The 27,534-nt window shown below is 43.8% G+C and overlaps 2 long non-coding RNA genes across 2 annotated transcripts; both read right to left on the bottom strand.

Moving 5' to 3' along the window:
• Window positions 1-3,093: 3,093 nt before the first annotated feature.
• On the bottom strand, window positions 3,094-4,519 carry LOC131919195 (uncharacterized). Its single transcript, XR_009381189.1, has 3 exons — window positions 4,460-4,519; window positions 3,651-3,680; window positions 3,094-3,260 (listed from the first exon to the last, which is right to left on the bottom strand). It is a non-coding gene; the product is annotated as an uncharacterized LOC131919195 (long non-coding RNA).
• Window positions 4,520-17,377: 12,858 nt separating this feature from the next.
• LOC131919508 (uncharacterized) lies at window positions 17,378-26,474 on the bottom strand. Its single transcript, XR_009381271.1, has 2 exons — window positions 25,867-26,474; window positions 17,378-18,811 (listed from the first exon to the last, which is right to left on the bottom strand). It is a non-coding gene; the product is annotated as an uncharacterized LOC131919508 (long non-coding RNA).
• Window positions 26,475-27,534: the final 1,060 nt, after the last annotated feature.

Below are 27,534 nucleotides of genomic sequence, written 5' to 3'. Positions count from 1 at the left end.
ACCCTGCCTTCCCCTGAAGACATTTATAGACAAATCAGCTTTGGTTTGGGAAGGGTCACAAAAGCAAAGTCTTATCTGGAAATACTAAACAGTTGCGATTTTCTTCTCAATGCCATGTTTTCTTTGGGTGTCTTGTATCATATTACATCCACTGAGCAGAGAATGTCACCAACGTGTCTCTAATTAGTCTTCCTTAAATTACATAAAAGCTAACATCAGGGATTCAAAACAGTTGCAAGGGGCTCATAAATCACCATAGTTTATTCAGGAAAAGAGGTCGCCATTTCCAAGGCATATTAATTTCCTAATAAAAAATGCTGTTGCTTCTACTAGTTATGCCCCACGAATATCCACAGAGGCAATATATCTATTTTGTCCCCCATCTTACTCCTTAGGAAATAAGCAAAGACTGAACAAATTCTTTGCACAGCCAACTTTTCAGAATTAGAAGTTCTGCTTTTTCAGTTCCCCATCAATCTCCCATGAGAATCATCATAGCGTACATAAAAAAGAAACTGTCCAAGCATGCGTCCATAGGCATTTAAAAAGTGGGAGGAAGCATGACTCTCAGAGACTTCAGTTTTCAGAAGCAATGTTAGCCTGTGAAGACAAACTTCTATAAGCTTCAAAGGGCCTTCTAGTTAGGCTAATTGCATGCTAAAAAAACGTGCCTTTTTAAAAAAATTAATAGTCAAGGGCCAGCAAAATGGGCCAGTGAATGAAAGCATCCTACAAGCCCAATAACCTGAGTTCAATTCCCAGAACCCATGGTGGGAGCAAAGAACTAGCTCCTGAAAGTTGTCCTCTGACCTCCACACCCACGCCATGGCATTTGAGTACACACACAGAGAGACACACACAACAATTAACCGACTGATTGATTGGCTGATTAGTTAATATTAGAGACTCATGAATCTGTATCACTGCTGACCTCATCAAACACTGGCTTTTTATCTTCTTCCAAAGCAATCTGAAGGCCAGCCCACAAACAGCAATCAGCGTTTTGTGGAGGAGTTTGAACATTATTCTAACAACCACCAGGAGCCCAAGGTGGAAGCAGAAGGGACTTAAACAGATGCTCGCATTGACAGTCTGAATAATCTGCTCACAGCCATGCTTTGGGCAAAGAAATGAGTGAAGGGAAAAGAGACTGGAAATGAGTGTGCTGTCCAGAATTAAGACTGAGCAATGAAAACTGATATGTATTTTTCAAACTTCAAGCAATGTTAGTAGAAAAGAATCCTTGGGCCAGGTGATGGTGGTGCACACCTTTACTCCCAGCACTCGGGAGGCAGAGGCAGGCAGATTTCTGAGTTTCATGCCAGCCTGGCCTACAAAGTGAGTTCCTTGACAACACATAAAAATCCTGTCTTGAACACCCAACCCCCACTTACCCACCCCCGCAAAAGAAAAGAAAAGAAAAGACATTAAAAAAAAAAAAAGAAACTTTGGGCTGAAAGGAGACTGGGGGCCTGGGACCCAGACCCCAGAAGCCAAGCTCAAACTTAGGTAGAAAGAACATTTTTTTCAATCGTGATAGGGAAAAGAGAAACAGACTGTGAAGACATGTAGAGGCCCACAAAGGTTTCCTAGTGAGATCGGAGCTTGCTTTACCCAGCAGAGCTGCATTAGAAGATTGCTTGATCACGTGTGTGGCTACCAGGTGATTGGAAAGGGTCTGCACTTGGCTGTGCTGCGGGGAGGTCTTTTGCTCCACACTTGGCATTCCTATAAAGAGCCCTTTAGAAGAGACGGAAGGGCCTGGTGGATAAGGATCCAGGCCCTCCCGAGGCTATCCTGTGTTTCTGTTTCTCTCCCCTCTATCCTTCTATCTAAATCTCTTATCCCTCAGTCCTCAAGAGGACCCTGGGGTAAAATGTAGGAGCCAGTCTCCCAGCTGGCCTCCCACAAAGAAGGTACGTGCCAAAGGCACCAATGGATGTGAAAGTGAGAAGAGCAGTCAGAACGGTGAGCAGAAGATAGCACAATGGGGTGACCTCAGTGCTTTTGGTAAGTGTGGAAGGAGAAGTGGAGCAGACAGGAACCTGGACAGCAGCCTGCACTGGGGAGCCCCCAGCTGAAGGAGTTCTGGGGAGCAGCCAGCTTTGAGTTAAAGCAGAGGGCACTATGACCCTGAGAATGTGTTCGCCATGGGAAAGTTTTGCCCCTGCTAATTCCTCAGCTTCTAATTCCGACTTCAAATGTACACTTTCAGCTTTTCCTTTCAAGACAGAGTCAACTATAAATTAAAGGGGTAGTGTTTGTTAGTATACTCATCCAGGAGAGGGTGCCATGAGGCAATGCTCAGGCCACTGGGAACCCAAGGTGACAACCTCAGCTCCACCCTGGGACATGTGGCCCCATGCACAAGTCACAAGGTGTGCTGGATAGTCTCAAGCCTCAAAAACCCTCTAACATCACACAAAATAAACAAGTGTCAGTGGTGTGTGTGTGTGTGTGTGTGTGTGTGTATACATGCACACACATACCGAAAGAATGATGTTACTCAAGTCAGAAATGTAGCAAAAAGGGGCTTTAGACATTCATGAAATAATAAATGATATGAAGGGTTTTGTTTCAGAAGTATGAATTTTGGTAAGTAATGTATCAACTTCCTAGGAGAAATTGGTTACAAAAAAAAAAGTCTACAATATTGAATATTAAAAACCCTAAGTGGGTGTTGGCCTCATGCATGTCCAGAAATCTTCCAAGTTTGTGGATAAAGGTAATGGGAAAGACAAGAGAATATCAAGAAGTCTAGAAAGACATCTAGTCTACCACTCAGGAAAAAGAACACTACACTGTGTGGGTTTCCCATGCCACAAAGGCCATGAAAGGTCATCAGCCCAACCCATGGGTTCAAATAGAGCTTCTGCCGGGGGCCTCTGTACCCAGCATGCCCAGCTCTACAGAACCACTTCTGTCCTTGTAGTGTTTATCTGCTTTCACTTGAGCTCACTAATCCCAACGTCTCACTGCCAAACACAACGAGAAGGTGCTATTCATGCGAACCCTTTGAAGCTCCATCTGTGCCCATGCTGGAACACTGATGGTTCAAGCGCTCTTTTGTAATTGAAAACCAATGATCTCCGTTTCTTACCTCTCCTGTCTGTGCTGTGTGCTTCTGGGAAGCTTTCTATCCCGGACACACAGTTTGTAGACACAGGGCCAGTACAGAAGCTCTCCATTATGTAAGAGAAGTGGTCTAGGGCCACGTCATCTTGTTTGTTTTTGCTGGCAGGCATCCCTGGAGGACCCATCTGGAGGGGAACGCATGCATAGTTCGTACATACAGAGAAAAAAAAATTCTCTCTTCAATTTTACACTCTCCTTGAGTTATGTTTTAACCTTGAAGAGTAGATTCGAGAAAAAGACACCAGTGTTGGCCCTCGCCTTTCTAGGACCGTGGGGAAGACTTGAAAAGCCCCCACCAGGAAAGGGAAACCAGGCCCATGCAGCTGTGTGATTAGCAGGGGAGTCTGGTCATGTCTTTCACATCGATTTACGAGGCTTTCTGCTGACATGAAGTATGTTCTTTACTGAATTCCTCAAGTGAAGCAAAACCGCACGTATCTAGTTCTAAAGCAACATACTGAGTCACTAGTTTACATAGCAAATGTGAAATAGTCATTTGCAGTCCTGGGGCATACCTGTGAAGTGGACTGAACCATAACAGCCATCTGGGAAAAGAAAAAAAAATTAATGAAAAAAAAAGGAAAACCCACATTTAATTTTTCCATCTAAAAATCAGCTGAGAAACATTGCTAAGGGTCCCCCACTCACAGGGATAGATTTTTGCCGGGTGAATGAACTCCTGCAGATTTTGCAGAAAGGATACAGTGCAGTCTGAGCTCCCTCCCCTAGAACTCCAACTACTCTGAAACTGATTGCCATGGCACCATTCTTGTGGTATCTGGATGTGAGGGTCGTCTGGGACTGGCCACTTTCTGTAGCCATTGCGTGGAATGAGTCACCACACTCCCAGCAACTGCCGCTTTGGTCGTCTTTTAGCCTCAGGTCTGGCCTCCCTCCTTCTCACTGCTATGGCTGGTGTTCTGGCCTTTTTGACCATCGGTGAAATCCATGCACCCTTTCTAGCTGGTTTCAGGGTGCCAAAGCTTTCCCTACATGCCACATCCAGATGATTTCTCTCAGAATACCTAACTCACGTCACAACCCTAAAAAACCCTAAAGGTTTCTATAGTGTGCCTCTCTTCCTGTCTCTTTTCTAGATTTCTCCTTCTTGGACTCGACTCTACCCTAGAGGTAAAAGAGTTACGAGTCTTCAAACTGACCCTACCTTTTCCCACCTATAAGCTATTGCTCCTGTTCCCCGCCCCCCAGCCTCGGATATCATTCCCCATCTATGAAAACTTCACCATCTATGAAGGACTCGTGACTTTTTGTGGCTGTGACCAAATATACCTAAGAAAACAATATAAAGGAAGAAAAAAATCACCTTGGTTCATGGCCAAAGAGGTCTCAGTCTCCGGCCACTCAACTTCCTGAGTCTGTGCCTGGTGCCATGGGACAGCGCAGAATGGGGTGGAACAAAGAGGTTAGGATAAGATACTGTCTTCTAAGGCCTGGCGGCCACAGCCCACATAGCCTGTTTTCACCCACGAGACCCCACTTCCTACCTTTCAGAATATCCCAATGATGCCACCCAAGTTATGAATTCATTGATGGAGTCAGCCATTAATGAGCCTAGTGCTCTCCAATTCAAGTTACCTGTCAACAGCGCTGAGCCAAGCCTTTAGTACGTGAGCAAGGGGATTGGGGGTGGGGTGAGCTCCAGTACATGAGCCTTGTGTGTGGTGGGTGGGGGCTCCAGTACATGAGCCTTGTGTGTGGGGGTGGGAGCTTCACTACATGAGCCTAGTGGGGGCCTTCAGTACATGGGCCTGGTAGAGGGATCTTCAGTACATAAGCCTTGGGTGTGTGGTGGGGGAACACTGCATATCAAAAAACTACAACTGTCTCTGTGTGAAATTTTCCAGGAAAAAAAAAATCCATAATATTCTCTTCTCTCTCAACATCCACTGGGCATTGCTCATCTTCTAGTTATGATGATTCAGAAGTATATTCTGGTGTTTGGTTTTACACTCACATCATGCACCCGGGAGTGTAATATGGGTGTGTATGCAGAACTCAGGGATCCTTCCTCAAGACAAATCTCCTTGGTTTTGTGATTTGTTTTATGTTAAACCAGTCTTTCACAGAGACCCAGTTCTCAGCAATTCAGATAGACTGGGTGGTCAGCAAACTGGAGATGTTCATTTGCCTCTGCCTCCCCAATACAGGGATTACAGCACACCCCTACTGCGCCTGGCTTTTTATGTGGGTGCTGGGGGCTAAATTGAAGTTCTCATTCCTGTATGGCAAGCATGCTGTAAGTGAGCTGTCTCAGCCCTGTGTAGGAAGTCGGGTCTTACTCATGCATTCAGTGGACTATATGTGGTACACTTACCAAAGTTAAGGCACTGTTCAATAAGTTGAAGACACTGGGGGAATGGAATGAACATAGAGCTTTTTTTCTCCCAGGGAGACTAGTGAATTATGAAAATAGTTGCAGGAAAATGTATATAATGAGTAACAGAGGCAATTAGTATTGTAGTTTCGGGCTACATCATCAGGGCCCTCAGCCTACTGGGGAACAGGAGGCAAACCTTCCCAAAGGAGGTAATATTCGGGGTGACATAGAAGGATTTGCAGGTGCTACCCAAAGAAAATGTAGACCAAGGGCTGGAGGGGTTGAGTATCATCAAACACATGTCTAGGACGTGTGCAAAGCCCAGAACTCAATCTGCAGCACTAGAAAAAAAAGAAAGAAGGAGAACAGAATGAAGAAGAAAGATAAAACATTTAAAAGGATAAAGGATATTGGGCCAAGAAATCTGAGTGTGAAAAGACTTTGAATCCAAAGGAACCTTAAAAGGCCAGGGAGATTTGACCCTAGGAAGAAGCAGAAAAGGGAAAATTACTTAGACTAAAACTACAGAGGAAAAGGGACCAGGGAGCTACAGAGGTTTGGAACATGTATTCCAAGTGTGCTGAGAGCCTATCAAAGGGTCATATGAAGGTATAATGTACTTAGATATGCTTCTTTAAAAATCACCCTGAAGACAGTGAAAGAGCAGACAGGGAAGACGTAGAAAAGGCCAGAGGAAAGAGTCAATATTGCTACTGGGGGGGGGGTAAGTTGATAACTGTTGGATTAAATCATTTAACATGGATTTTTATAGTAAATACATAACAAAACATGACAACTTGTCAGTAATTGAGGTTTGGTGCTCCTCTGGGAACACAGCTGAAGAGAGAGGCAAGGAGACAGTCCTTTGTCTGCACGTACAAAGGATCACTCCACTTACTAGAATAAAAAAGATGGAAGAGAAGCAGATCTGGGGGATGGCTCATGACATCTGTTTAAGACAGGCTGGGGTCACGAGCAGCCTCTGAGTTCATTTGGGTTCAGTGATCTGGAATTCAAAGCAAGCTCAAGGACAGACATTTTTATTTGGAAATTATCACATATAGAAGCCATAGAAGACAAAGATGGAGTGGATGAGAGGTGGAAAACTTGACCAGTAATGTTATTAAGCATCACTGTGGAGGGCTGGAGAGACGGCCCTGTGGTTTAGCGCACTGGCTGTTCTTGCAGAGAATCAGCCTTGGTTCCAGCACCCACCTGGCAGCTCACAACTGACTGTAACTCTAGTTCCAGGAGATCAGGCGCCCTTTTTTGTTCTCCTGGATGCCAGGTACATGTGTGGTATGCATACATACATGTAGGAGAAACAGTCATTCACGTAAAATAAAAATAAAAAATCTTGAAGAAAGAGTGAGTCATCTCAGTGGATAAGGGTGATTGCCCATAAGCCTGCTGGCCTGAGAGCACACAGGTAGGAGGAGACTGACTTGGGCAGGTTGTCATCTGACCTCCATCCATGCATGGCATGGCACACATCTCACACACACACACACACACACACACACACACACACACACGTGAGCAAATAAATAAATTTTCTCTTTTAAAGAAAATCACCTATGGAATTTTCTTTTTTTCAAAGTACAAACCAGTAACCCAATACATTTCTGGAATATATGCCTTTAAACTGTACATTCTACCAGGTGCTGCAATGCATATCCATGATTAAAGTAGCCAGAGAGGAAGTATAAACAAAGATCCCAAGATACACCAGGAAGTGTCAACATAGATTTGAAAGAGCTGGCCAGAGTGAGGGAGAAGGAGCCATCAGGAAGCAGCCATTCATGCCCAGTGTTACTCAGGGGGTCATTAAGATGCAGTGGACTAAAAACTGAATTCACTCCAGGACGATCTCAGCAAGAACGGATTCCATTGAGTTCTGGTCCAAATGCAGGGGAAAGACATCAGTACAGAAAAGTCAAGCAGCGCTTGAAGAGGACAGGGTTCAGAGGGCTTGGGGTCTCCAGTGGACCACAGTCTGTTCCTTGAGAGCAGGAGATAATTGTATCTAGAACTCCCCTAGGAGTTAATTGCATCACCCATAATGCTCAGCACATTGGCACCCACACACCTCACAGCAAATAGCATCTTAAGTTAAACACTTACTAAAAGGTTGCTCCAAAACAACCTCCTTCGAAACATATAGACATCACCAAGATTTGATTACATTCATTAATTCCCAAATTCAAAGTATGCCCTTACAGTATGCCAGACACCTGCTCATCACTGAGGATACAGAGAGGATATAGTATTTTTGTCACATGCTTATTAAATGGCTGTGGCCCCTGGGAGTCCTAGGGACTTTGTGGATTTCTGGTAGAAGTGGAATGTCTCAAGGGTCTGCACTGTGTAGCCTAAGTCTATGGGTCATTTGTTTTAGCAGAAAGCTACTCAAGACATGTGGATGTAATTGTACCAAGGATGTTTTGAGCTTCCTCATGGTTCCTATCTAGAGATGTGGATCTGTCTTCTCCTGAAGCCACCCAGATAGGATAAAGACACTCAAACCAGGGAGCTACCTCAGGACTCAGCTCACAGCCTGGCTTGGCTTCTTGGAAAGATCTCTAGTCTGCAGAACAGTTCCCAGCACCACTCTGTAGAATTAGTGGCTGCAGGGAGCCAATGTGTCTGCAGCCGGGGAAATCTCCGGCCTTTCCCTCTCTTGGAAGCATGGGGAGCCGTAAGACAGTGATCCTGGAGACTTCCTGAAACTAGGGAATCCGATTAAAACTAGGGAAACCCAACTAGTTTTTCTAGTTTTTCTCCCATAATTCAGAAAGATCTGAAGAGAGGGGAAGGACTTTGGGTAGGATCCTCTTCCAAAGGAGGGGGCACTCCGCACCTGAATGGGGTCACCTGGCCACTAGGGGGCTTTAGCGACACACTGTAAGACAAAAGACTCAAGTCCATTTCTACCTGTGAGCTGGAACAAGACAGGCATGCTCGTTGGCTCTTAAGAACACATTTCGGTTCTCCACCTAGTGGAATTTAGTTTCTGAATGTCTCATCACACCCACTAAAGATGGCAGTCCGGCCGCAGCTTTGAAGCTAGCATGGAGCTGTACAGCAGTTGCCCTAAGGATTATGATGAACATCTCCAAGGAAAGACAGGAGGAAAATCCCAGGCTCTTCGGGAGCAAATCCGGAGGATGTGGGGGGCAGCCAGGAGCTGTACCCATTCCTGTTTTTCAAAAAGACAAACACAGGCAAAGCACAGGGATTTAGGAAGAAACTGGGTAGAAGATGTGACGGTCATCTCCGGGGAATTCACTACTCCCGGGCATAGCCTGATTTCAGAAGCATTTAGAGTTAAGACCCTTGCTTTATAAATGAAATCCAGGCAAATCTAAGTGCTTACTTTAAAAACATCCTTCCCTAGATGTTCAAAAGAGAACAAACTCAGGCCCTGCCATAAAATGTGCCTGGAAACTATTAATGTATCAATGGTCTTAAATGGAAACATTTCCTATAAATACGTAAGATCCAACCCAGTTAACTAAAAGTAACTTCCCATCCTCCAAGGATTTCATACTTTATAACTATCAAGTAGCTAGCCATACCTTTAGTCAACCCTTCAGCTCTCAATAAGCCTTTATAATCCAAAATCTAAAAATCTTTGTCTAAAACTTTCTGATATTGTTAAATAAAAGATACTGTACAGACTTTGGTTGTCACTCCAACTCTTCAAAGATCCTCTTCAAAGATCCTCCAACTTAAGGGCAGTTTTCTTTCTTCTCAGTTTTTAAATTCCCTGCATTGTGAGCTTTTTCTTCTCTTGTGAGTCATGTACATTTTCAAAAATATGTGGAATGAAACAGCAGTCCCACAGTTGTGTGTGATGGACCATGATGAGGCTGCTTCTAGTCCAAATACTTGCATCTAATTAACACCGCAGAGCAGCTCAGCGGTGGACCTTGCCTTGCTCAATCCAGCACACTCTACGGGTGGCATTAGGTCATTCCTTCAGGGTTAGTTTTAGGTTTCTACCCTTGATTATCCTTTACAGGTGTAACTTGCTGCACACACACACACACACACACACACACACACATACACACACTAACACACAGAAACACATGTACACATACACACATACATCATATTGCTAATTTGAGTAGCTTAATAAAAATTTTCAAGACCGTTCATATAAAATATACTTAAGTAATTTTAATTTTAAAATATTATTAAATCAAGGCAACAATTCCAGTGGGGATTATAGATGAAATCAGTATATGCTTTTGTTGGGAGGTTGTTTGGTTTTTATTTGGTTTGAGACTACGTACCCCTGGCTGGCCTAAGACTGGCTTTGTAGACCAGGCTGGCCTTAAATTCACAGAGATCCACCTGCCTCTGGCTTCCTGGTGCTGGGATCAAAGGCGTGTGCCATCATACCTGGCTGTGAGGTAGGTTTGTTTGCTATATAGCTTGCTAGGGCTCTGAAACCAAATACCACAAAGTGGTTAAAGGAAAGAACTTCACTTTTTCAGAATCCTAAAAGACCAGAGCCTAAGATCAATGTGTCAACAGTGTGGCTTTTTTCTGAGCCTTCTCTCGTTGTCTGTGTATGACCTTCTCCTCCATCCTTACCTAACCTCCCCTCTGTATGTGTCTGTATTCAAACTTCCTGTGTTATAAAAATGTCAGCCATTTGCAATTGCCAACCAGAGGATAGTATTTTATCTTAATTAACTGACTTGAGAGGGTCCTGGAGATTGAACCTAAGTCCCCATATAGACTAGGCTAGCACTATATTAATGACCTGTATACACAGTCCAAAGGCTTTATTTTAATTTATTTATTTGAAGATACTTGGTCTAAATATGGTCATATTTGAGATATTGGGGGTTAGCAGCCCCACATATGAATTTGGGGAGCCATAATTTAGCCTATAACACTTGTCTTTGATGAATTTGTGACATATTTTTAATTTATTGGAATATTGACCACTATTGGAATGTTAAATACTTTTTGAGGGGAAATTTACAATAGACTAATATCCTAAATGCAAGAATCATCCTATACACAAAATCAACATATTTATGTAAGCCGGTAGTTCATGAAACCAGTATTAAATGGGATTCTTGGTAAACATCTCAGAAGCACATTTTTTACCCAAACTTCTTAAGATTACTTTTTCTGGTTATAAAGATAGCACAATGAAAATATTTAGTCTCTACATTAAAAGATAAAAATTCTCTAAATCAGTACAAATTACCCCCAGTCCCTTCTTCCAGCCATTATTATTGTGAATATGCTGAAACTTCATCTATATCATCTCCCTGTGCACATACATACACACATGTGCATGCACGCACACACAATTTAATATGGATGGGATTATTTTACATATTTTCAACATTGGCCTTATCCACTAGAAATACACTTGTTGAAATGCCTTTCCATGCTGATGTATTGTCATGACTCAACCTGTTTTTACATGGCAACATACAGTTCTGTTGTATGAAGGCACAATGCTGGCTTTGAACCAATCTTAACTGTCTACTTTACTTTTTCTTCAATCATTGCTGATGTTGTAATAATTCAAAGTAGTATATGCATGAGTATATATGTGTATTTGAGATAAATTTCTAGAAGTAGCATTTTAAATTGTGATAATTCACAATAGGCTAACCTCCAAACACTGTATCATTTTATACCACACCAATCATGTGAAAATGTCCATCCAGCCACACTCCTGCAAATGGATCACCAGTCTTTAATTTTTGCTAAACCAAGTTCAATCTCAACAACTCATATTCTCATTACTCGAATTTCTTTGTTTATTGCTGACAGTCTCCAACTGTTTTACACTTTACATAAAATATTATTTTCACTGCAAGGAAATGTTATTTCTAAGCCATCACAGAAAAATGAGCAATGACAAGATCATAGAGGACTTCAGACATCTAAATAGAACCTACCCCTTCACTCTTCCTTTACAGAAAACCCCCCTCACCTCATGCATATTAAAATGATAATACCTGCCACCTGCCCACAACATAAATAGGCCAATCAAAATCTAGCCTCCTGCTATTTTAAGTTAGATATTCCCAGAGAAGTTGCCCATTGGCCATGGAGCTGAATGCTAAGGGATCACCAGAGGCTTGTCTTGTTATCAACAGTCATAGTCATGAACAATATAAACTTGGAAAAGAAGGGACAAGGAAATTTTCAGTGAAAAAGTTCGCACTTAGTATGTCCAAGGCCCTGAGTTCGATCACTACCACCACCATCACCACCACCACCACCATCACCACCACCACCATCATCACTACCACCATCATCACCACCACCACCACCACTACCACCACCATCATCATCATCATGATTAATATTAAAAGATATAAGAAGACAAATATAGTTAACGTTAGCAAGGAAAAGCCTTATTTAAGAAAAGTAGGGGCCTGGAGAGATGACTCAGCAGTTAAGAGCACTTAACTGCTACTCTTTAAGAGGACCAGGGTTCAATTCCCAGCACCTACGTGATGGTTCACAACCATCTATAACTCCAGTTTCGGGGGAATCTAATGTCCTCTTCTGACCTCTATGGCACTAAGGATGCATGTGACATACATATGTGTATGTAGTCAAAAGACTCAAAATATATAAATCTAAGTTTAAAAAGAAAAAGAAGACATGAAGTGTAGGTTTGAAGCTGGCTAAGTCTCCAAGTGGCTAACGGGAAGCTTGAGGCAACAGGAGCTCACTGAATTTGGGCTGAGTGAGAGAGCAAGTAAATGAAAACAGCTGGGGAGAAAGATACGAACATGTAACATTTGGCCAGTGATATTCAGGTGTGCCATGCACGGTGTGGATTACCATGCATGGTGTGGTTTACTGAATCTGTGGGCTGGGAGGCCTGGGAAACTGTGGGATGGTCTGGAGAGTGCTTCTTTTCCTCCCAATGGACTTAGCTAGGAATTGTAAGCATGGATTCCTTTAAGGGCCAAACAGGTACCTTAAATCCGAAGAAGCAAATGAGTGCCCCACCTTAAAACTTGTCAGAGTTAGCTGTTTCTTCAGCTGGATCATGTCTTTAAGGGCCAGTTCTATCTCTGACTTGACAAAGTTACACTTGCTTTACGACTCTGGTTAGTACTGAGAATTGATGTTTGTTCTGGTCCCACGATAATGTCTGAATGCACATAAAACTTCCCATACCTCTGTTAACACTTATCTCCAGCATTGTGTCATTCCTGTGGGCTGGACTATGTCCCTCCCAAAATTCACGTGCTGAAACCCTAAGCCCCAGTACCTCAGAATAGGACTCCATTTGGACATGGGACCTCTAAAGAGGCAAGTAAGTTAAAAGTGACATTTTTAGAGGTTGGGAATGAAGGTCAGGGATTACAGAACTTGCTTAGCATTTGCAAGACCTGGGGTTTACACAGCTGTACAAAAAAAGGAAGAAAGAAGGAGGAAGGTGAGGAGGTGGGGGAAAAGGATGATAGGAAGGAGCCCGGGGAGGAGGAGGGAGGAGGAGGAGGAGGAGGGGGAGGGGGAAGGAGCAGGAGGAGGAGCAAGAGAGGGAGAGGGAGGAGCAGGAGGAAAAGCAGGAGGGGGAGGCAGAGACAAAGCCTGTAGGGTAGGCAATAATCTAACGTATTCTTTTAAGAAAAGCAAATTTGAACACACAGAGATGCAGGAGATTCTCATCCACAGAGCTCAGATCGCGTGAGATCATAAGGAGGCTGTCTGTGAGTCAAAGACAGAGGCCTCTGGAGCTAATATCACCATTTTGTCCATGCATGTCAGTGCCCTCAGACAGTCCAAGCACCTCCAGAGTAGAGGGTGAACTTCAGTCAATATGCTCACCACTCACGGCCCAGGGCAGTGCCAGCCGTGGAGGCAGGCACTCAACAACCCACTGAGGGAATGAGTAAATGAGTCTGCTGCAACTGGTTAGGTGTTCCGACGTGGCAGCCAATACTTTTTTAGGCTGGTCCGCTTCACGGCTAAGAGGCTGACAAGAGACACATCAGTTGACAGGTGGGGACAAAAGGCAAAGCCATTTCGAAGATGCGCCTTGAGCTGGCTGCAACCATGAGCCACACGAATGGCGCAAAGAGGGGAGAAGTGTGTCCAATTTCTCCGTGCAGAGAGAGCAGCTTCTAGGACAACGTTACACTGGACTTCCGGTCTCCTCATGTCACACTGGGAACAGCTAGATCTCCCTCACCGGCACCACAGTGAGGCAGAAAAAGCCAGCCTCCTCTCTGGAGCTGAAGGTCCCCCTCATTACCTACAGGTGAAGAAATAGTTCAAGTACACCGCGGCATGGAACGCGCGCCGCAGGCCTCAGCCATTGATCGGCCGTTGTGCAATTACCTAGACGCTCTGCCATATTTTCCCAATTTGTCGAGAACTCTATCATGTGGGAAAGAATTAAAAGGTTTACTAAGGTCAATACAAACATAATTTATTGCTTCCTCTCAGTCAACCAAGCTCATCTGCTTAGGTCTGTGACCAGTTAGTTAAGTTGGTTTTAGCATTGTCCGCTCAGGGACAAGGTCAAGGTGTCAATTTACAAAATCTGTTCCTCTCTCTGTGGCAGTCTCTGACTACTGCCCTAATAATTCAGTATTGTTTGGATCTCAGGAGCAACCTGGAGAACAAACCCATGTGGGAGAAGCAATGTGATCCAAGGATGCCGGTGGAGATGTTCTGATGTAAGCCAAGGATGCCGGTGGAGATGATCTGATGTGAGCCAAGGATGCTGGTGGAGATGTTCTAATATAAACCAAAGATGCCAGTGGAGATGATCTGATGTGAGCCAAGGATGCTGATGGCGATGTTCTAATGTAAACCAAGGATGCTGGTGGAGATGTTCTAATGTAAACCAAGGATGCCAGTGGAGATTATCTGATGTGAGCCAAGGATGCTGATGGAGATGTTCTAATGTAAACAAGGGATGCCGGTGGAGATGTTCTTCTTGCATCCACACCAGGTCTAGCAGGTCAGAAGCTTTTGAGAGGGCCAGTTCTGGTGAGCCTGGACTGCTATATCAAACTGCCACATACTTGTGGGAGAGTGGGTTATAGGGGCAGTTACAGTTCTGGAAGCTAGAAAGTCAAAAGACCAAGACTCTAACAAATCTGGTGTCTAGAGAAGAGCATCTTTCAGGTTTTCTGACAAACGTTTTTATTAGAGCCTCATGTAACCAAGAAGAAGGAAGGACAGAGAGGAAGAGGGAGGGGCAGAGAGAGGGGAGAGAGAGGGAAAGGGAAGGGAAGGGAAGGGGAAGGGGGGAGGGAGTGGCCCTCTAATCTCTTCCTCTTTTTAAAAAGTTCCTATCCTCATCCTCATTGTAGAAGCCCCACACTAACCCCAAGCACCCCTCTATTAACAATGGCTACCCAGGGTTAGGACTCAAAACCTATGAACAGAGGGTAAACAAGCATGCAGCCCACATAGGACCTAATCTGAGACCTTTAAAGACAAGCTCAAGTTTCTCTTGCTCTACAGAACCTTAGATTAAAGACCATGTATAACAAACTGGAGGATTTCTGCATACTAAAGTTGAACTGTCAGGCACATGAATTTCCTACTTAAAGATGAGTTTATTATTTTGTCTAAATGTCTTGTCAGTCAACTCTTAATTTCTCAGAAGGTGTGCTTCACATTTGGGGTGACATCCCCTAATACTTTGATCCTAGTACTTTGAACCAACACCTGCCACATCAATTATACACAAATTCTTATGTATGTCACTTTGCTTTTCTGCCATCTCTCATCCTATTTATTATCTTTTCTGGTTTCTGCATCCCACTGACCAAGTGTAATATATATATATACATATATATATTCTAAGGTTAAAACAAGCAGCCTAGTTATTTGTTATGACTTAACTCTATTACATTAAAGGGAACATCTGGATTTTCTCTTGGTTTGATCTTCTCTCTCATAGGAATGTTCCAAATTCACACCTAGAAGAATCATGGTTTTTGTGAATCTCCCTCCTGCATAATTTGGCTAGTTTCCCATTTTGAGACATTCCAATGATAGTATTTAGAAGTGTTCCTTTATTTTTAAAACATATAAATACTGGAGCTGGGGGTAGAGCACTTGCCTAACAAGTGCAAGGCCCTGGATTTGGTCCTCAGCTCTGGAAAAAATATATATATGTATATATATATATATATATATATATGTATATGTATATATATATGCTATAGATTAATGTTCTAATTAATGTAAAGTAATACAATGGGGCTGGGAGTGTAACTCCATGGTAAAGGACTAGTCTAGAATTCATAAATCCCTAGGTATAATCCACAGCAAAACACATGCACTTAATTAAAGAGTAGCACAAACACAGTCTCAAGAGGTCTGTGCCTCTGTTCAATTACTTTGTAAGTGGATGACACGTGACTCTCTAATGATTTTATATTTTTCTAGATTAACAGGCAAGCTAGAGTCCTCATCCAGAAAGTGCGATGTAAAGAGAAGTCATTGGCGTAGCTGAAAACAGACGTGTAAAGAGCTGTGGGGACGTTCAAACAAATTGTCAGCAGAACTGAAGACTGGCACACATGTGCTTGCCACTGCCGATCTTCAGTCGCAGAGTAAGACCCCTTGTTTTGCAGGCCCACCATTAAAGGTGTTTAGCCTAATGACACATGAATAATAAACTGCCAACTTAAGCATCTTTCACAAGGAAACGACAACATAAAATTAAGGATACTCTAAGCATCTCTTTCCATTACAAAGAAAGGGCATTCTCAAATAAATAAAAACAATGATTCTGAAGGAGCTAGGATGGTGCTTCTGTGTCTGAATAAGAATGTTTGTTAATCAACTGTCTCACCCACTCAGAGGGCCTGATCCAGTTGGTGACCCCTCAGCCATTGGTTCATATTTCATGTGTTTCCGTTTGTTTGGCTATTTGTCTCTGTGCTTTATCCGACCTTGGTCTCAACAATTCTCGCTCATCTAAACCCTCCTCATTCTCGCTAATTGGACTCCCAGAGATCCACCTGGGGCCTAGTCATGGATCTCTGCATCCAGTTGATTGGCCTGATCTGTTTGGGAGGCATCCAGGCAGTGGCACCGGGTCCTGTGCTCATTGCATGAGTCGGCTGTTTGAAACCTGGGGCCTATGCAGGGTCCCTTGGCTCGGCCTGGGAGGAGGGGACTGGACCTACCTGGACTGAGTCCACCAGGTTGATCTCAGTCTGTGGGGAAGGCTTTGCCCTGGAGGAGATTGGAATGGGGGGCGGGCTGGGAGGAAGGTGAGGGGGGCGGGAGGGGGGAGAACAAGGGAATCTGTGGCTGATATGTAGAACTGAATTGTATTGCAAAATAAAAATTAAAAAAAAAAAAAAAGAATGTTTGTTAAGAGACTGGAGTAACAAAGGGCAGAGCATCCTGCTGCCTGTGCTCCGTACCCCTCAGAATGCAGGGAGAGGAACTGCCATCACACCTCCCAGGCTAGGTTATACTGAGAAGTTTCATTACAAAGGTTTCTGTTTGTAATGTCCTGTAGGGGAGTCAATGACGTCACAATTTTACCTTTGTGACTTGAATGGCACGTGTGTTTTCTGCCTTCAGAGTCCAGATCTTCTTATATAAGACAGAGCACAGAGATTGTTTTCCTACCAAAATCATGTGTAAGCACACTGTTAGTACTTAAAATATAAGATGTTTCACTTCTAGCTGTTGTATGCATGCTTGTGTGGGAGGTGTAGGAGGCACCTATGCCCTGTGCCACAGCAAACGTGTGGAGGGCATAGGACAACTTTTCAGAGCTCTCTTTCCACCTTTACGTGGGTCCCACAGAGTAAACCCAGGTCATCAGTGCCCTTACCTGCTGAGCCATCTCAACGGCCCAAAGTGTTTTAATTTTGTAAGACAAGATTTAAAAAAAAAAAAATTATACTCAAATAATTCAAATGTGATTCATTTAATTCAAATAATTCAAAATGTGTTGTTTTGTGCTTAGGTATCAGTTACTCCTGAACTATAAACTACTGTATTTATATACTGTAATTTGTTTACTATACACACTATAAAGAAGTGGTGTGAAAGCATGTGTGTGCTGGGCATCAACTCTATGTGTCACTGATGAGAATGACAGTATCTGACATGCATTAAGCCCTGTCAAACATCAAGTCTTTAAGTTTTATGAGGGCAAAACACTCCAGATAAATCTGACTCATAAGGTAAGTAATCCACCCAAAATTTTCAAAAAACAAAAAAAAATTTTTAAATGAAGGTTGACTTTGAAATGACAAGGCTTCTCTCCAACCTGCAGTTTAGGAAAAAGAGGACATCTTTTCCCAAACACTGCACCACTCTACCTGTAAAGCACTTTCCTCCCATGAATCTGGACAGGTCTTCATAAACATTAATTAATTCTCACTATCCTGATGACGCCCACTTCACAGTACAAAGTATTAGGCTGGGCTGGGAGGCGCGTCGGACGCTATGGATGCTATAATTACATAACAGTTCTCCTCTCACCGTGGCTCCTCCACAGAGCTCACGTACATACCAGTGGATGCTCACCCTGCAGATCAAACAGCCCTGGCTGCAGGTCCTAAGATGGGCAGCTTACTATTTATTCCTGACTGCAGTAGGCCCATAGAGCATCGGGAAATAAGAGGCCAGTCTCTCGCCCTTCGGTTTATCTTTTAAAACTCGGATGTTTGTTAACCTTTTATAACTAATAGAACAAAGCTAATAAATTCAAATCTTCCATGTCATTTATGCTACAGCATCTCATTTAACACAAACACATTGTCACGTGTAGGCACTTCTGCCTTGAGAAAGATCTCAAATACAACAAAGTGAAATTAGCTGAGAAATAAGCATGCCTTTCGGACCCCAAGCATGGACTTATCTTAAGGCCAAATGAGGCAAGCTTTACCACCTTTAATTCAGGATAGTTAGTCTCCTCGCTTTGACCTCAGACAAATTAAAGCATGTCCAAAACCGGTTTTCTCTCCTCAGTGATGAGACCTTCCCTCTCTTCTCTTTTGTCAATTTTTGGACGTTGCTCAGGCAAGGCTACAGCAGATGAGATTCAATTTGCACGAATGTAACTTCTTGTTTAGCTGTGAAGTGGGTGAGCGTGTGTTTTTATAGAGAGACGCGGAGGGCATGTACTTCGTTGTTCTGCTCTTCTCACTTACCACGGCTTGATAAACACAAGTCCAGGTGTTGATGCCGTTTTCGCTCTGGCCAATTTTAACAGCACAGCGAAACTGTTTTCAATCGTTTACTATGATATCAATTTCTTGAGAGAAAAAAATTGTTTTACTCTTCAGATGTCAAAACACACGAGCATTTTTATAGTTCTTATTTCAAGTTGCCTGTGTTCTAGAAAACAAATAAATGGAACCATTTACTGAAACATCAACAACTGATGGCTGTAATTACGTGAGTGTTTAGCATAACCTTGGCTTGAGCTGTACTCGAGACATGAAGTGCTAATTCACACGGTGACTACTGAACTACTGGTGACACCATGTGGGTTTTTTTTTTCCAGGAGATAATTAGATAATTTAACATTTGTACTTTTCTTTGGCACAACACAGTACTTCCCAAAACATGAAATGTGGTCTATAATATGCTTTCTCATCCTCTCTTTCTCCCTCTCTCTTCTTCTCCTACCTCCCTTTCTTCCCTTCACTTCTCTCTGTCTCTCTCTCTGTCTCTGAATTAAATTATATGTATTTGTTTCCTGTGGTAGATACTTTGAAAGACAGGCTGTTGTAGCAAAGGTGAAAGCATTGTCAACCTCATTGCAAAGAAGAGATGAAATGTGTTCATATTCATATTCATATTCATACACAGAGATGGAGAGAAAGTACTATAACATCCGTGAGTGTGTATGTGTGTGCGTGAATAGGCGAGAGGTTTACATCAAGTATTACTCTCCACCTTACTTTTTGAGACAGAATTTTTCACTAAATCTGGGTCTCACCAACTTTTCTAATTGGCTCACCAGCAAGACCCAGGTATCCTCCTGTCTCCGCCTCCTCAGCACTGGGATTACAAGCATATACCTTTGCCATGTGAGTGCGCAGGATCAAACACAGACTCATGCTTATGCAGCAAGCATTTTACCAACTGGGCCATCTCCTCATCCCTGACTTTTCGTGAATCACGCGGTTGAGGCTGCTGGTAGTGGGGAGCTGTTTTAGAACAAAGCATCAGAGAACATCTTCGGGAATAAACAGCTGAGTTGAAAACTGATTAACAATGTGTGGTAGGGCTTTGTGAAGATCTTGTAAAGAAACCTTTTAGCCAAAGAGGGCACCAGCCATGAATATCCAAGACAGGAAAACACCTATATGGTGGGTACAGAACAAACCAAAGACCTACGTAGCTGGTGTGCAGTTGGACAAGAGAAAAGTGACATCAGGTCCTCTCAGAGAGACAGCTATCAGCTACACTCCATTGGCCTTGAAGAATTGAAAATTTGAGGAAGAAAATGGGTTCTGGAGGTAAATGTGTTAAGGTGTTGTGGTGGTTTGAAAGAAAATGTCCCTCAAAGTGAGTGGCAATATTAGGAGGTGTGGCCTTGTTGGAGTAGGTGTGGTCTTGTTGGAGGAAATGTAGTACTGTGGAGGTGGGCTTTGAGGTCTCATATATGCTCAACCACTTCCTGTTGCCTGCAAGCCAAGATGTAGGACACTCGCTACTTCTCCAGCACCATGTCTGTCTGCTTGCCACCATGTTGTACCATGATGATAATGGAATTAACCTCTGAACTGTAAGCCACTCCCAATTAACTATTTTTCCTTTTTAAGAGTTGCCATGGTCATAGTGTCTCTTCACAACAATAGAAAACCTAAGAGAGGGGTGCCTGGGCTAAGCAGTTTACACTGGGTTCTCACTATAGGATTTCTCAAAGTCTTGAAAATGTGGAAATTTAGTTGTAAATTTTTGAATGGGTAATGCAGACCTCAGGATTTTCCAAGAAGAGTTCTGGAGACTGTTATTTCAAGGAACAAGTTGTTGTCAAACCCAACCCATCATTTGTTTGTTTGATTGGTTGGTTTGTCCTTTGTTTTATGGAGCTGAGGATCCACCACTAGGCAGCCCATGGGTTAAGAAGTTTAAATAGTTTTTCAAAATTAAGAGGACCATTCACAAAATGCCAAAGTGTATGAAATTCAAATTTCCATGTTTCATAGCTAATGAGATGCAGCCGTGTGCACTCATTCACTGATCTGTGGTTTGTCTCTATGCTTTAACCACAGAGGCCAACAGTTAGCTCTAACTAAGACCTTCAATCCACAAAGCTGGAAATATTCATCACCTGGGCTTTGTAAGACCTTTGCCACCCTCTGCTCCAAAGCATCTCTTCAGCTGCTTTGACTATAAAACCTCCCTAACTATAACCATGGTTTACTTATGTCACAATCCATATTTATTCATTTTATCACATTTTGGACTTTGGATTTTGCCTTTATGTGTGTATTACTCTCATTATATTTTACTATACATTTTAAACATTTACATATGATGTCTAACTCTTTACTTCTCTAGCAATGCAAAATTTTAGGTTTAGCAAACCTAAAAATATGATCTGTTCTTTAATTTGCTTAGATACTTCTTAAATTTAGTGTAACATGCAGTTATATGTAGAACCCTTTGATCAAGTCTTAATAATTCCTGTACAATGTTTTTCTTCTAGTTTGTCAAGTGACGTCATTCTAGAACGTCTTCTACCTCTCAGTTATCTGCTCCTTCACTGACCCATTCATCTCTCCAACATCAATAACAGTATTACCTTTAAATTATCATTTTATTTCACCTAAGGCCAGTCTAGTCTTCCTCACTTTGTTGGCCTATCTGAGCATCTTTCATGCTCTGCGAAATATTTTAAGATTTTAATTAGTGTATCATTAAATTAATCTAGGAAGCATTTTCATTTATGAAAGCCATATTTTTCCTACCAATAGCCACATTTCTATTAATCCCAAATCTTCTTGGAAGGAAGGAAGGAAAGAAGGAAGGAGGGAAGGAAGGAAGGAAGGAAGAAAAAAAGGAAAGAAAGGGAGGGAGGTCCCAACATTACACCACAGATGTTCAATCATTTTTTTAAGTACATTATATATCTGTTAAAGTTTCAGATCGGTTCAAACACACACCTGGAACACATTTCCATTGTGATCTCCTCTCAGGAAAGTAGCACTTCTTGGAGACTCTGCCTGCCCCACCCTGTCAAGTCTTGTCTCCTAGACCAAACACTGTAGGGAAGCCCACCACCACCACCACCACCACAAACACCACCACCACCACTACCACCACCACCACAACCATCATCAACACCAACACCACCATTGCCCACCACCACTACAACCACCACCATCAACAACAACAACACAACCACCACCACCATCACCACCACCACCACTACAACTATCACCACCACCACCACCACCATCACCAACATCACCACCACCACCACCACCACCACCACCACCACCACCACCAACATCACCAACATCACCACCACCACCACCACCACCACCATCACCACCACCCACCAACATCACCACCACCACCACTACAACCATCACCACCACCACCACCAACATCAACACCATTACCACCACCACCACCACCACCACCACCACCACCACCACCACCACCATCAGCTGTTTATCCTGCTTGGCATTCTCTTCTCCAGCGTTTTCTTCAGGTTGCTTTTCTCCGAGTCACTAAGCCCGGTGGGTCATCTAACACTAGTGATTTTAGGATGACATTACTGCAGGCCAGCTCTTCCACAGATGTGCCGAAGATTAACTGTTTTCTATTTTAGTTGCTCTTTCCTGTCTACAGAGCTTATTAAAGGTTTGGTTCTTACTTCAGATCCCTGTGACTAATCTCCCAGTTTGGAAAGAACAGACGTTCAAAGGTCTACCAGTAAGACCCAACACTTACTAGACTCCAGGAGCGTTCAGTCTTCTAGAATGTTGAAAAGCACTATTTAACCATGTTTTGGGGTCTCTAAGGCGGGGCATATTTGGTGAAAATAAATTTTGAGCTATCTCTGGAGACTTGTAAGTGACCAGCAAATTAACAATCGCCTACACATGAGTGTAGACCCCCAGAGCCCAGGATTGACATGGGTAGAGGAGTTCTATTAGAATAAGCAGGGTAGCCGAATGGCAAGCAGACTATCAAGATAAACCTGACCCTTTCCCATGCAAAGTGGCACCAACCAGTAAAACACTCCCTCCCGGTCTATTGGGTTATGTAGCTTCTTTTTTTTTTTTTAAGGTGTGTAGAAAGGAAGAGGGAAGCTGGTGGAGCTGGCTGTCTGTTTTCCTGGGCTCTCACCTGCAAGCCTACACCAACTTGCCAAAATAAACAATGTTAGCAAAACTGTCCTCTTGGCAGCTAGATGCTAAATCCTACAGCTCTTGCATCCTGAAAAGCATGTTGGTCTCAAGATAGTGAGCAAAGGAGCCTGAGATTTTCAGGAGTGGGGTACACCCCTCACCCCCCCCCCAGCTGTTAGGGGAGGGAAAAAGTTGGTAAAGTCTATTTTCTACACTGCTAATTTGTGAAAAACTGGGAAACTTTCCCTGCTAACCAACAGCCCCACTCCCTGCTTCCCAGCTAACTGGAAGGCTTCACTTTGCAAACAAGTCTGGTCTCAGGGGAAGGAGAGGGGGCCCTTTAATGAAAAGAGCTGACCTTCTGAAGGTAAATGAACTCTTCTGAGGTACCATTGAACAAATGACTTCACCCTGCTAGGCAAGTCCTCTTAGTGCCCTAAAACCTCCCAATCACCTGAGATTAGCTTGCTTTTTAGAGGGTTAGGCCTCATAAAGAGGGAGTCCCATTGGGAAAACATCTTTTTTCTGCCCTTATGAAGCCACACAAAAGAAGCTCCTGGAAATCATTCAGCAACTGGACCTCGGTGTCTGACCCCAGCCAACTGGAATCTGAAAGTTGACAGTGTCAAGGTCACTAAGAGCCTAAGAATCTAAGAGCCTACCTGTTTGAATAAGTTGCAATTCGGTAATTACTGCGTTTATATAAATCTGGCTCCCTTCCTCACCACCCTCGAAGCTCAAGAAAACAAGTGTAAGAAGTAAAAGGAGCATGAGGGATGCAGATGAAGTCAGTGACTAATGCTTGAGACAGACTCCTTAATGTATATCTTCCTCTCAGGTAACGGTGGACTTGGTCCAGGCAAAGAATGCACTAGGAAGATCAAATCATGTGGATTCAAATTATCCAGCAAAATTTGCCAACAAAAACACCTGAAGCTAGCATGTCCACTTTTGGGGATACTTAAAACACGAAAGAGCATTCTGTTTATTATTGGACCCACAGTGCGCAAACTAAGCCTTGAAAAGTCAGTAGGAATTTTATTAAGATTTGGATATGATGTGCAGGGCCCTAATAGCATCATGCAGATGCTTTAAAAATGCCAAAGATTAGAAATTTAAATTCTACACTTAGCCTTCTACTCCCAAAGGAAAAGAGATTATCCACTTTAACGCAGGTGTCAATCACACAGTTGGGGTCTAAAATATGTAAAAGTTATAACCCTGATCAGAAATTAAGAAAAACAATACAAAAAAAACCCGCTATACTGAAAATCTGGGAATATACAGACAGAAAGGGCACCAAAAAGCCTAAAGAATTGCTTTAAGTAAATTTGCTTTCTCATAAAGTTTTTTAAAGTATCTCTTTAAGTGAAGACTAGGAACATCAAAGACAGAAAGAGACGGTCTGAACTGACCAACTGGATTGAGAAATGGCCCGCTGACCCACTCCATGCTTCATTCTGAGCTTTCTGGGGGTGGACACTGCTGATTTCATAGCCTTCGTGGACAAGTTAGAGGATACTGTAAGGCAGTTTTCAGAAGGAGATACATTTTCCTACTTCTGGATTATAGCTGGATTCAAGGGTCCTAGGTGTAATGTGACCATAGCTGCTGTTAGTCCTTAAAAAGAGTATTTAATGATTTTCACATGACAACCAATGTAACCCTGAAGTAAGTAGGCTTGGAAAGCCTCCTCTCCCCACCTCCCCCCTTCTCCTCCCCCTCCCCTCCATCCTCCCCCCTCCCTTGTTTTAGGCCCTTCCCTCAGGCCTTTCTACTGAAACAAACTGCTTTGAAAAGCAAGTGACAAGGATTAAAAGATTAAATCAGCATGAAGCTGGAGTTGAGCACACTGCCTGTTCTCTACTGAACTGGGAAGCTGTGCAGAATGTCAGTGGCTGCTACCTTAAGGGGACAGAAATGACTCCAGGAGAAACTTTAGTAAGGATGGCTTTAACCCTTTAGAAAACTATGTGTTGGCCAAGACGACATTAATAAAACTTGGGGGGGGGCAACACACACTAAAATTATAATAAAATTACGCCCCCAAAATGTTGCTAAAGTACTTTGGCTTCGGAGTTCAGGGGTTTGGGACAGAGGGGCTTCATTGTTTTAAATGTTTTAGGTAGAAATCAAGTTATGTAAAGTGACGAGAAATCATGATTTCTTCAGAAAACGTGGCAAGAGTCACTGAGAACCAGACTTGAGAGATTCTCATTAGCAACATCTCAGCACAGCAAATCACTGTCTCTTCTTGTCTCCTCCTTCCTCATGAAACACTCATTTGTTTGTTTGTTTGTTTTTACATTTTAAAAGTAAGCATTTCTGGGTTGTGTAACTTCTATTTCCTGATGCTTTGATCTGAGCAGCCTTCTACACAGCATTTGGATTTGCACTCAGCATTTTCAAGGGATATTTGGAAGGAAGAAGAAGCAAAGGTGACTGGAAGCTTCCACAGTGCTTTAAGGTACATGAGGACAGTCCTCACCGTCTTCATATCTTTTTCAAGAATTGATGCAAATGAATTTCTTTTTCAAGAACTGACCAGACATCACACACCTCCAACTTCTGACTTCTCAGGTTTTCTATCCGCCTCTGTTGAGCTCCTGGGTTGTTATCTGAGAGCCATCCAAACATCTTTCCTAAAACCAGGCCTTTTCCCCACTGCTAAGTCAGAGAGGCACAGTCATGAATTCTTCTTACTCTGTCACTGGTCACTAGATGTTGAGTGCACAGGTGAATGGAACCTTCCCACTCAGACCCGGGCCCTTCCTAACCTAGAGTCGATTTCTAGTTATGGTTTTCTGAATTGTGCTGGTTTGTATCACAGGGCAACCCCCACACTGTACATCAGTTCTAATTAGGCACCCCAGGAAGTCATTCTGAATTTCTCTGGGAAGTACTCTCGGTCTTCCACTGCTGGGTCATTCATGTTGCTGAGACTTTATTTCTTTCATTGTGAAAGAGAATGTGTGAGGAGTGCTGGTTAGAGGCAGAAGCATCATTAAGAACAAATACTGATTGTTTATACACCTGGGCCTCAGGGTGAGCTTTCTTCTCCTTTCCCAGGCTCACCTTTAGAGAGGAAAGCTGGCTCGTACTGTGGCTTCTAAAGGCGGTCATCTGAAGTGCTGGCATCACGCATGATGGATTTGGCATGAAAGAAATCGACCCACACTGTCCTATGACACACCCTAAGCCTTCACCTCTTCCCTTCTCACCAGCTACATTGGAGAAGAGTGAAGTCAGGGCTCTCCAGGAAGTTCAGCCAGAACCTGAAGTTCTGTATGCCCCCAAGAGGCCGAGGCCAGCTCTTCAGTGGCCGGTCCCATGGGATCCTCAATCAGTGGGTTTGTTCCCAAGGTCATGCAGGTCCCTATTAAGTCCCTGGGGTGTGTAGAGGCACTGTGAGCTCAATGTCAAGAGCTCACTCCCCAATTCCCGCTCTCGGCTCCCCACTGAGATCCCTTAAAGACCTGGAACCCTTCTCACCCCTCCACATATTGAGTCTTCTCCCCCTTTTCCGACCCCCAGTCTCTGAGCCTCTACGCGGCCGAGTGACCCCATTTCACGTTAAATACGCCGAGCAACCGCCCTAAGGACTTGGCGTGCGCTAATCAGAACCGCCTGTCTTCGCGAGCTTCACCTAGGCTGCGCCGCGGCGGGTGGACGAGCCAGACGCGCGCTGGGCTGGAACTGGGGGACCTGAAACCGCAGACCGGGGCAGGGGTGGTGCCACCAGGTGCACGGTCGCGCGGGGCGGGTCAGGGCGGGGTGGGGCGGGGCGGGGCGGGAAGGACGCCCCCTGGTGCCCCCACCGCGGCCGGCCTGCAGCAGGAGCCGGCGGGAGGCGGCCGCTGGGGCCCCGATCTTGAAGTTCGTCCAAAGCCTGGGGTGACGAGTGGGGTCTGCCAGCTCCAGGGCCGCGCGGGGCCCTCACAGTGGGACGCTGCCCCGCGGCTAGGGGGCCGGTGGAATGAAGCACCGTCAAGACAGAAAACAAAGTCAGCAGGTCACCTGGCAGGTTCTAAGCGAATTACGCAACGAAAGCCCCCACACAAACGCTTTTTTTTTTTCTCTCTCTCTCTCTTAAGTTCCAAGGAAGCCGGTTCCAGTTTTAGGGTGGGCAGGGATCGAGTCAGCAGCTCTTCTAATGTGGTTAAGACTGCTGAACTCCTCGAGGGCGATTCTCCCTCCCCATCTTTAAGTAATGGAATCATCTCTCTTGGCGGAGGGGGGAGTACGGGGGGGGGGAGAATAGGGACTATAAAAGGGGTAGATGCCAAGCTAGGTCCAAACCCTCATGAGATCCTGGGCCGAGTCTAAAGCAAAACCTAATTTAGGGACTCTCACATTCAAGTCCATCTCCTCCTAGGCCTTCCGCACAGGAGGAGTCTGAAGGGTTAAAGCCGATCATGGCGCCTTGTTTTCCATGCTGACATTTGTGGCACTTGGACTATTTTGTTAACTAGGTATATGCAATTCACAGAATTTCACGGTAAATTCCCCAGACCAAATATTTGGCTGAACAAATAAACAACATTATCCATTCCTGAAAATAAGCCAGTAGAAGAGGTTGGGGGTGGGGGAGTGCTTGCTTGAAAATGACCTGAACAGCCACAAGGCCAGAACCATTGGTGCTGGAGATCTGGGGCTCTCTTACAATGACACTGACTTCTCAGAGTTGCTGAAGACCAGGCAAAGCAAAATGAGGCCTCCCAAAGGAGAACCATATGGACTTCC

Source organism: Peromyscus eremicus, chromosome 9 (genome assembly GCF_949786415.1).
Source record: "Peromyscus eremicus chromosome 9, PerEre_H2_v1, whole genome shotgun sequence".
Lineage (NCBI taxonomy): Eukaryota > Metazoa > Chordata > Mammalia > Rodentia > Cricetidae > Peromyscus > Peromyscus eremicus.
Note: the sequence above shows the minus strand (reverse complement) of the source record. Positions and strands in the feature narration are given on the sequence as shown.